The 10622-nt window shown below is 44.7% G+C and overlaps 1 long non-coding RNA gene across 1 annotated transcript; it reads left to right on the forward strand.

The window, feature by feature from the left end:
* Nucleotides 1-7506: 7506 nt before the first annotated feature.
* LOC135363784 (uncharacterized) lies at nucleotides 7507-10344 on the forward strand. The gene is made up of 3 exons (XR_010409851.1): nucleotides 7507-7628; nucleotides 8579-8670; nucleotides 10016-10344. It is a non-coding gene; the product is annotated as an uncharacterized LOC135363784 (long non-coding RNA).
* Nucleotides 10345-10622: the final 278 nt, after the last annotated feature.

Genomic DNA, 10622 nt, shown 5'->3' on the forward strand with positions numbered 1-10622 from the left:
ATCATCATGGTGGCTTGCCTTTAAGCCAAATAATGATTTCAGCAAAGGCATTATTATATTTTATTTTTTAATTTTTCTTAATGGACTTTATTTTTCAAAGCAGTTCTATATTCACAGGAACATTGAGCAGAAGGTAAAGAGATTTCCCATATACTCCTGCCCCTACATACACACGGCTGTCAAAACACCCCCATACCAGAGTAGTTCATTTGCCACAGTCGATGAACCTCCATGGACATGTCATTATCACTCAGAGCCCATAGTTTACCTTAGGGTTGGCTCTGGGTGTTGTACATTCTATGGTATCTGATAAGTATATGATGACACAGATCCACCCTTATGGTGTCATAGAGAAGAGCTTCACTGCCCTAAAAAATTCTCTCCCTATTGACAGTATTTCTGAAATTTTGAAATGCTCAAGGAGAGGCTGGGGCGCCTGGGTGGCTCAGTCGTTAAGCGTCTGCCTTTGGCTCAGGTCATGATCCCAGAGTCCTGGGATCGAGTCCCACATCGGGCTCCCTGCTTGGCGGGAAGCCTGCTTCTCCCTCTCCCGCTCCCCCTGCATGTGTTCCTGCTCTCGCTGTCTCTCTCTCTGTCAAATAAATAAATAAAATCTTTAAAAAAAAAAAAAAGAAGAGGCTCAGTAAAATGTCGGTAGCCCAAGAAGAGGATGGTTCAATCAAATTTAGGAAATGAGTCAGTTGCATATCAGAGTTCAGGGGGCAGCTGCAGGTTGTCCTACAGGAACATGGGAGATTTCCGCCCAAATTAGTTAAAATGATTGACTAGCATTAGGCAGTCAACTGAGGAAACAGCAGCAAGGCCATTCATGAAGCCGTCGCAAAAGCCCTACCTAGCCTGTCCCTTTACCACTCCAAGCACCGGCAAGCCTCAGTGCTTAACACACCGACAATACCACTTATTTGTTTAAGAAAGATAATCCTAACTTTTAATTTGATTTGAAATTCCTCATTGCAATGAGGAACGGCTATATTTGCTGAGCAGATTTACCAGAAAAGGAAGGCATCTTCAGTCCAAACTCTACTGGACTTATATTTTTGGAAACCTCAGTGAAGAAAAAAATCTCCTCCATGAAACATGTGCAAAACAGCTTTTATATTAAATGTTTGGATTCACATCCTTAACTGTTTATAACTTCATCAGCTTTTATTTTGTCATCAAAATAAATGTCTATAGATTCATGGTTTGAATAGTCTTCTAGAATTGGGGTAGATAGTAAAGGTTCGACTTCAGCCTCCTCCGTGCGTGACTATTATTCAGAAACCAAGCAGGTCTTAAATCTGGAGTCACCTGCTCTTGGGCCCACACCTGACCCAGCCAGATAAATGGAGGTGTGTCAATGGCCTGGGGAGAAAAGGATTTTATGTAAAATTAAAAGAATTGTTGACTTGACCGCGTTACACCTTGGGTCCAAGCAACTCTGGGTATGGGCCCATTTAAGCGCAGAACCCAGAAGAGGAGGAACCGCCCCTTAGTGAAAAGGGCGAGATGAGACCACCAGCCTGGATCATCACAACCCTGGTCACTGACCTGCAGACGTGGACAGCGCTGAAACCTGTGCACCAAAGGCATTCCTACTGTAGCTGAGACACTTCTAGGGACCCCTTCCCCCCCCAGCACCCCCCCCCCCGCAAGATACCAGAAGGGAAAGGAGCCAAGAAAGGGCGGCTGAGGGACGCCTGGGTGGCTCAGTCGGTTAAGCGTCTGCCTTCAGCTCAGGTCATGATCCCAGGGTGCTGGGATCGAGTCCCACATCGGGCTCCCCGCTCAGCGGGGAGCCTGCTTCTCCCTCTCCCTCTGCCTGCCGCTCCCCCTGCTTGTGATCTCTCTCTCTGACAAATAAATAAAAATCTTTAAAAAAAAAAAAGAAAAGAAAAGAAAGGGCGGCTGAGCCCCTGCAGAGGTGTGGGTGGGAAGGGGAAATTGCATTGCCAGTTTGACCTAATTTATACCTGGGCGGGCACGAAGCTGTCTTCTCCCCGCTCCAAACCCAACCTTCCACACCCTGCTCTGTGATTCTGGGCTGAAGCGCTGTTGACCACATTTTTGCTGTGAAGTCGGCTCCCTGGAAGGCTCTGCCTAGAAGATGCTGGAGGGGGACTGCAAGGCTGGAGGAGGTAGAAGGGTAGGCTCCTTCCTGACCACTGCCCGCGGCTGTGAGTGGCAGCCTGGCCACGCTTCTGCAGGGCCCAAGGCAGCCTCCGCTTCCGGTCTGCGGTCTGCGGTATTTCCGGCGCTCCGGAAGCCGCTCTCCTCACGCTCCGGAAGCCGCTCTCCTCACGCTCCGGAAGCCGCTCTCCGCACGCTCCGGAAGCCGCTCTCCGCACGCTCCGGAAGCCGCTCTCCGCACGCTCCGGAAGCCGCTCTCCTCACGCTCCGGAAGCCGCTCTCCGCACGCTCCGGAAGCCGCTCTCCTCACGCTCCGGCAGGGAGCCATCTTTGCTCCTGGTCTGGTTTTCAACACCGGGGGGCTTTTCCTTTGAGCACCCAAGATTCAATAGTTTCGGCCTCTTCTCTTTGTTTCCAAGCCCTAGGGGTGATGGCTGCTTCCTACACTTGCTGCTTCCATGATCATTTATTGCTATCTTGCTGCCATCTCTGTTATCTAGTTAACAACTTGGCACTTAGTTGATCATTAAGTTCTCTCTGTTCAACCATCTCCTGACTGGACCCTGACTGACAGACACCTGGAGTTTGCTCTGTGCTTGTATTCATTCAACAAGCACGTAATGAGTCCCCGCTGTGGGCCAGGCACTGCCCGAAGTCCTGCGGATTCAGGGCGGAGTAAGTCCGACCAGCTCCCGGCACTCATGGCGGGAGGAGGGAAACAGACCCTGTCAGGCTGATGGTCGCGCTCCTAGCCCCCTGCTCCCACCAGGCACCACCCACACTGATCCAGAGCCCTTGTGTTTGCTCCGGATCCTGTGGGTGCCTCTTGTATTTATGTTTCTGGTTACCTTATTCGACGAAATAGTACGTAACTCAACAAAATGTAAGTGCTCAAAGGATGAGCATTCTTTTTATAAAAAGTAAACGATATGAAGGTTATTATCAACAGCGGTGCCAGTAGATAGATAGTATGTGCCTGAAGGGCATCTCATCTCTGTGTGTCCTTTCCAAAAATCCACAACTCCAGTCTCATGAAAAGAATGTCAGGTATTGGGAGACATTCTGCAGATACCTGGCCAGTTCTTCTCCAGGTGGTCAAGGTTATGAAAAACAAGAAAAGATGGAGAAACTCTCAAAGACCAGAGGAATCAGGGGAAGATGGGTCAACCAAATGCCATGTGGCACTGGGGGCTCGCTCCTGGGACAGGAAGAGGCAATGGACAAGGGGGGGGAATCCAAAGAAAGCCTGGAGTTCTTAATAGTTAATAATAATATATCATTGTCAGTTTTTTAGTTTTGACAAATGCAGATATGTTAATGACTGGGAGAAGTGGGGTGAGGGGTATTTAGGAACCCCCTGCACAATCTTTGCAAGTTCTTTGTAAATCTAAAATTACTCCAAAATAAAATGTTTGTTGTAAAGAAAAAAAAACAAAACCCCAAAACTAAATTACATGCTTTGGAAGATTTGATAATTGCGGGTTGCTTTCAAACAATGCCTTTAAATTAGATGTGGGCAAGGCCTAATTGTAAAAGACAAGGGAAAATTTTTCAATCTTGCTTTCCAAGTTTCTATATGTTCATGCTCCACGTTAAAGTAACAGAAACCAGAAATTAGAGAGGATGCTCTAGGGTTGTAGTTTATGCAAGAAATATGATGCTGAACTTGAATCAGTGAACTCCTGTTCAGGATGGTGACCTTGTCTCTAGGTTAAGACTGAGGCAAATTAACATGCATTTACTTAAATTTTCACAAAAGTATTTGACATAGACATAGATCACTTTTTTATGATTCCCCAATTTTTGTGCCTCATGTGCAAGCAACCTACTAACTATTGGTCTCAATTACATTAAATGAGACTGCTTCTGTTAAAAATTAAAACAAGGTAATTGTAGGGTGTGAACAGTGCTCTCAAAAAAAACAAAAATAAAAACAAAACTAAACAAACAAAAAAACAGGCCTGGTAGAATGGAGAGTGACCAGGCAAGGATGTGAGGGCTTCTCAGGGGCATCGGAGGAACTCTCTGAGGAAATGGTATTTGAGTTGAGGTCAGAATATGGCTTAGGGAATTTGGGTTGTCAGAATTTAATGACGGAGACAGCGACACAAACAAATAAACGCAGCAGTGTCATTAGATGAACGTGCTGGCCCAGAGCGGCGGGGACCCGACGATGGGAGGGCGCTCCTTTAACAGGGGACTGCCATGCAGCAGTGTTTAAGAGAAGGCATTTCCCAGCCAGCGGCAAGAGGGAGCAAAAGGGAGCAGAGAGATTTCAAGCACAGGGGGCAATATTAATAAAGCGCAAAGGTGTGAAACAGCCGGCGGTATTTGGGAAGAAGGGAGTAACAAGGTCAGAGTTACATGTTAGCAAGAGTGCTTAGCAGCAGCCCAGCTCTGCTACTTCAAGTGTCGGAGGAACAGCAGCATCACCACCGCCCCAGAGCCTGTTAGAAATGCAGAATCCCAAGACCTCCCATGAAGAGGGAAATCTTCATTTTAATAAGAATCCCAGATGATGCAGATGCACCTTATAGTTTAGGAAGCTTTGTCCAGAGGACGGATTGGAGGGATGTGTTCGGATGTCAAGAGACAATTTAAGAAATTATAAAAGTCTGGCCACGAGATGAAGATGTCCAGAGCGAAAGCACTAACGCTAAGGAAGGAGAGCAGACGTTACAGAGGTTCAGGGGATGGAATTATAGGACTTGAAAACTGATGTAGGTGGCATGAGGGAAGTGGGGAGCTCCCATGACCTTCAAAGGGTGGTATGCCAGAGCCAGGAGGCAATCCCATTGTATGTATACATAGCTATTACTAAAATTTAAATTATATACATGGACAATAAAATAAATTATATTAAATACAAAGGTAATAAATTCTCAAAAGTCATCGCTAATTATTTAACTACCTTTTACTGTTATCTAAGCTTTTGCGGTTATTTGCATCTCCTGTATCTGTCCGCTGGAAATGCCACATAAGGATGTGCTCCTGAGCATCTCTTCCTAACTTAACACTAGTTGCTTGAAATCTGCCACGGTGGCGACATTTATACTATGGAAATGGGAAAAAGCTACAAATCAGGACTTACCTTGTTGCTTTGTTGATTTTTTAGATCAGGAGGTCAGCAAACTTTTACTACAAAGCGCCAGACAGGGCTTTCTGGGCCAAACAGTCCCTGTCAAAACATTCAACTCTGCCACTGAGGCGTGAAAGCAGCCGTGGACAATCCATAAACGAGTGAACTTGTTTTCCAGTAGAATTTTGTTGACAAAAGCAGGCAGCAGCCCGATATTTTGGTTTTCCTTTTGTTTTCTGCCCAGCCATAGTTTGCCAACGCTTGTTCTAGATTTAAGAAAGTGACAGAGAGGGGCGCCTGGGTGGCTCAGTCGGTTGAGTGTCCGACTCTTGATTTCCGCTCAGGTCATGATCTCTGGGTCCTGGGATCGAGCCCCGTGTCAGGCTCCCTTCTCAAGGGGGGTCTGTTTCTCCCTCTGCCCCTACCCCTGCTCGTGCTCTCTCTCTTTCTCTCTCTAATAAATAAATAAAATCTTTAAAAAGGTGATGGAGAAATTGTTAATAATGTAAGTTAAACATTAAAGGATTTCATGTCTGAAGGTATTACATTGTGAGTAGCATAAAACCCTGAAACTTCTGGTACTCAAATCTATTATCTGATTCAGCTAAGAAGTCATCCGCATCATAGATGAATGAGTGAAGAGCCAATATATAGCTTCCTTGCCTCAGATTCACTATTGCAAACAAAAATGTAAATATTAGCCACCATTCATGTTGGAACCACTCTCTTCCATCTGTCCCACAACACAATGGCTGTGGTTACGAGAGGTCAGTAAAAATCGACAGAAACATTCAGTGAGCATTTACAGTAAAGATTATTATATATTTTATTCTATTTGTAAATTTTGTGCCATACGTTCTCTATATCAGTAATAGTTTTCATACACATATGTGCATGAAGGCATGCTGTTTTGTTTCCAGGAGAGCTTGTTGTGATGCATTTATCAGCACACCATAGCTCAGGTTTCTGGTGTAGGTGAGAAGGTTGGTGGGGTGCTGGGACACAGAAGGAGCAGTTCTGCAAAGAAAATGGAGTTCAGTTTTGGACCGATTCCCCAACTGTAATAGGCTACTTTCAAAAGGGTAAAAAGCAGAGCCCACTTAGGGCCCAACCCCACGTTCCGTGAGTCACCCTAATTTCTTACCAAATCTTGAGTGGAGTCAAGAGATTTTCTTTTCTTTTTTTTTTTTTTAAAGATTTTATTTATTTATTTGAGAGAGAGAATGAGATAGAGTGAGAGCATGAGAGGGGGGAGGGTCAGAGGGAGAAGCAGACCCTCTGCCGAGCAGGGAGCCTGATGCGGGACTCGATCCCGGGACTCCAGGATCATGACCTGAGCCGAAGGTAGTCGCTTAACCAACTGAGCCACCCAGGCGCCCAAGTCAAGAGATTTTCTAAAGCCATTCGGTTTCTGCTCACATCCCCTGCTCCTACTGATGGAAATGGGGCCACAGAGCGTGCTACTTACTTTCAACCCTGCGGGCCGGCCCTGAACTACAGAGCAAGTGAAGATAAGATACAGATCAAACTCTTTTCTCTCTCTCTATCTTTTTTTGTTTTGATGGGTGGTTAAAAAAAAATTCATAACATAAAAATTTGCCTTCTTAACCATTTTTTAAAACGATTTATTTATTTATCTTAGAAAGAGAGAGAATGAGCGGGGGGGAGGGGTAGAGGGAGAGAGAATCCTCAAGCAGACTTCCCGCTGAGCACAGAGCCTGACACAGGCCTCGATCCTAGGACCCTGAGATCATGACCTGAGCTGAAATCAAAAGAGTCGGCTGCTTAACCGACTGAGCCACTCAGGCCCCCTATCTTTTTTAACCATTTTAAGTGCATAGTTCATTAACGTTAGGTATGTTAACATTGCCCTACCTCCTGAACTTTTTCTCTTGCAAGACTGAAACTCTATACCCATTAAACAACAGACTGAACTTTTTTTAAATTTAATTTTATTATGTTATGTTAATCACCATACAATACATCATTAGTTTTTGATGTAGTGTTCCATGATTCATTGTTTGCGTATAACACCCAGTGCTCATGCAGAATGTGCCCTCCTTAATACCCATCACCAGGCTAACCCATCCCCCCGCCCCCCTCCCCTCTAGAACCTTCAGTTTGTTTCTCAGAGTCCATAGTCTCTCATGGTTCCAGACTGAACTTTTAAAAATAAAATTTCAAATTTATTATAATTCCTAGAAACAGACTCAGAGATACAGGGTGGTCCGAGATTTACAAATACAAACAGCAAAATATATATTGCTTTTTTTTTTTTTTTTAAATCATCTACATCTATTTGCTCAAGCACTGTTTAAGTGGTAACTTTCTTTCCTAACTAACTTCACTTTTAGGGCAGAAGAGCTTGGGTCCTAGTCAAAGATTCTCACCAACACAGAAGTTCCTCTTGCTACTCAAGGTCTGTAGCTCTCTGTTGGCTGACTTTTTATGGAACTGGTAGCTGGTATTTATGAAGTTATTTTGTAACTGTATTTTTCCCCTTGACAAAACAGTATCTAACTTTATTTCAAGCACTTAATTAATGCCAGACACTGGGCTAAGTGTCTTTAATGTAATATTTCATTTAATCCTCACAAAAAGCTAAAGAAATAGGTACTATCTTAATTGCTACTTTACTACAAGAAAATAAAGGCGCAGAATGCTTCCTGCCAAGGGTCGCATAACCAGCGCGGGGCTGAGCCAAATTTGGACGGAATCTGGAGTCTGAGCTCTTCATCGTGAAAGTACAGATTGTCTTTTCTGTACTCCCAGATCAGATTTCCAGGTAGAGGCACAGCTCTGACTCTCAAGTTGAGGTTTGGCAATCTGGGAATTGCTTGTCCTAAGAAAGAATGGGGATCCCTTCTTCTTCTTTTTCATCACTACCCCATTCAGCCCCACAACCACTTCCTGCTACAGGGCCCCAAACGGGCTGCTCAAACCTTTACCTCTGCTGCCCCTGCCTGGTGCTGCTGGGGTGACTGCCACCCCGCGTCCGGCACCCTGAAGTAGACTCCATCCCACCAAGGAAGCTTGGGGTGTTGCAACGACTGGCCCAGAAATTATTCTAGACACTTTGCCAGGAAAATGAACCCTGGTGCCGGGTTTCCCGAAGTGTGTTCTGCAGAACAAGGAGAGTTTATGGGGAAAAAGGGTTCTGAGTCACTTAAATTTGGAACGCTACAAGTTAAGCAAAGTTAATCATAAAGCGAAATGTATTTTAATGAACGCAGAACATCTCAGAGCCTTAAATGGGCCAGTGTAGACTGCGACTCTTCCAGGGGGTGTAGAACAGGTAGCATTTCTCTATGTACATGACCTCAGAAGCTCTTTTTCCATGCACATCTCTCTCATGTCTATTGTTCTCAGAAAGACACGCGACAAACAGTTCCCCAGGGTGACCCCAAACAGGATGAAAAATAGCTTCTTTCATCAGTCTGGGCACATTTCTCTTCTTTAAGGTAAGAGTGTTTATTCTAATAGTTTAGGTACGGCACTGTAGGGAAGGAAAAAAATTCTTCCTCTATCCATCTTAGGTTCTCCAGCTGGGGTTCTGTAAATTAGGCTGGCTGAAGACAGATTAACAAGAGAAAGCAAACAGAAGTGAATTTTGTGCATCGTGTGTAAACATGGGAGCACTCAGCCCTGAGGAACTTAAAGCGGGGTTGGAACCTGGGCTTATATACTGTGATAGGCTAGACAAAGGAAAATGGGTCTTGGCTCCTGGGAGGGGAGACAAGTTATGGTAAGGCAATGAGGAAAAGTATGCTAAACAAGGACTAAAGTTTAGTGACATTTATTATATGGTGCCTCTCCACCAATAGGAGCTGTTAAGAAACCTTCCCTTCCCAGGAAAGGAGAGGAAGATGTCTCTACCGATGTAAATTTCCTTTACAAAAGGAAACTTGTGCCCTGTTTTTAAAGCTTTTCCTTCTTCTGCTGGTTCTCAAAACCATCCATCTGCCAAAGACACAATGTTTTGGGGTGGTAGATCCTGGTGCCTTCCAGTACTTTCCAGTTTCCAGATCTAGGCCAATTTTAAACCAGCCATTTTCACCATAAAGTAAAACTGGATGAGGTTCTAAGCTGAAGCTTAAACTGGCCTCATCCATAGTCAGGGACGTAAAATCTGGAATCTGGAATCTGTTCACTTGTAGATGATGATAACAGAACCTACAGGTCCACTCACACAGATGTTATTACTCCTTACGAGATAAAGTTACTCAATTACTTAGGAATTCCTAGGTACTTAAGCAAACATAAAGTATCTACTAGCTGTATCTATCCTGTTACTGCACCGGCTGTGGAGAGTTTTATGGATACTCCCAGGAATTAGTGGGGGCGGAGGGGAGGAAACATTTTCTATCCCCCAGTAAGCGAAAACCACAATAGAAACAATTTAAATGTTTCCTCTTATCCAAAGAACGTCCCATGTAGTACTTGGGGCGCCTGGGTGGCTCAGTCGTTAAGCGTCTGCCTTCAGCTCAGGTCCTGATCCCAGGACCCTGGGATCGAGCCCCACATCCAGCTCCCTGCTCCGCGGGGAAGCCTGCTTCTTCCTCTCCTACTCCCCCTGCTTGTGTTCCCTCTCTCGCTATGTCTCTGTCAAATAAATAAATAAAATATTAAAAAAAAAAAAGAAAAGAAGTAGGATAATATTGTCAGTTTGGGAAGCGAGAGGGAGAGAAATGACAAAAATTGGGGAGTAGAAGAGACACTGTGCTTCATACCAGAGATGCCGAGATTCAGAATCATGGGATGTTAGGCAGTTGTAAAGATTACTCGGTGCAATCTTTCGTCTTGCAGATAAGGAAGCTGAGCCCTAGAGAAGGAGCGTGTACATGGATACCTGGTTGATTTGGTGGAGCCAGGAGGAAGGAGAACTGCCACATTTCCAGCTCATTCTCTGTTAAGCTCTGGCCTCTGGATGCACCCTGCAGCCTCATCCTGCCTTGCTAATGTGGGTCAGGTCCAAATCCACGTGTTGGTCAGAAATGCTTCTACTTGTACTAACAGCCTTTCACTCCTGAGCTTTGAGAGCCAATTTCTATGGTACCTGCTGGCCCTGGCGGCTCACCTTTCTTCAAGCCTTTGGTGGTGCAATGTAAAGGCATCAGAATCGCTTCACAACAGGGGACAGTCCGGTTTGCAATTCCTTTCCTAAGCTGAGTTAATGGCTAAGCTCCTGTGGGATAGGGAACAACTGAAATCCTATTATTTAGTGATCAGAAATGGCCCTAGTCCTAGTTTCTCATTTCCTTTGAAGGAGCCAACATGCTTTTCCTCTTTTTTCTTTTTTCGTTTTTATATAATACAAACTATAGGGATTGTTTTATGTTGGCGAGATCTTTTATGGGCAAAAAAAAGATTTTTTTTAGATAGAAAATATTTGCAGCTGTTTAAAACGCAAGCG

Source organism: Mirounga angustirostris, unplaced genomic scaffold, assembly GCF_029215605.1.
Source record: "Mirounga angustirostris isolate CCGP_5_RB_7025 unplaced genomic scaffold, mMirAng1.0.hap1 SCAF_3, whole genome shotgun sequence".
In the NCBI taxonomy this organism is placed as follows: Eukaryota; Metazoa; Chordata; class Mammalia; order Carnivora; family Phocidae; genus Mirounga; species Mirounga angustirostris.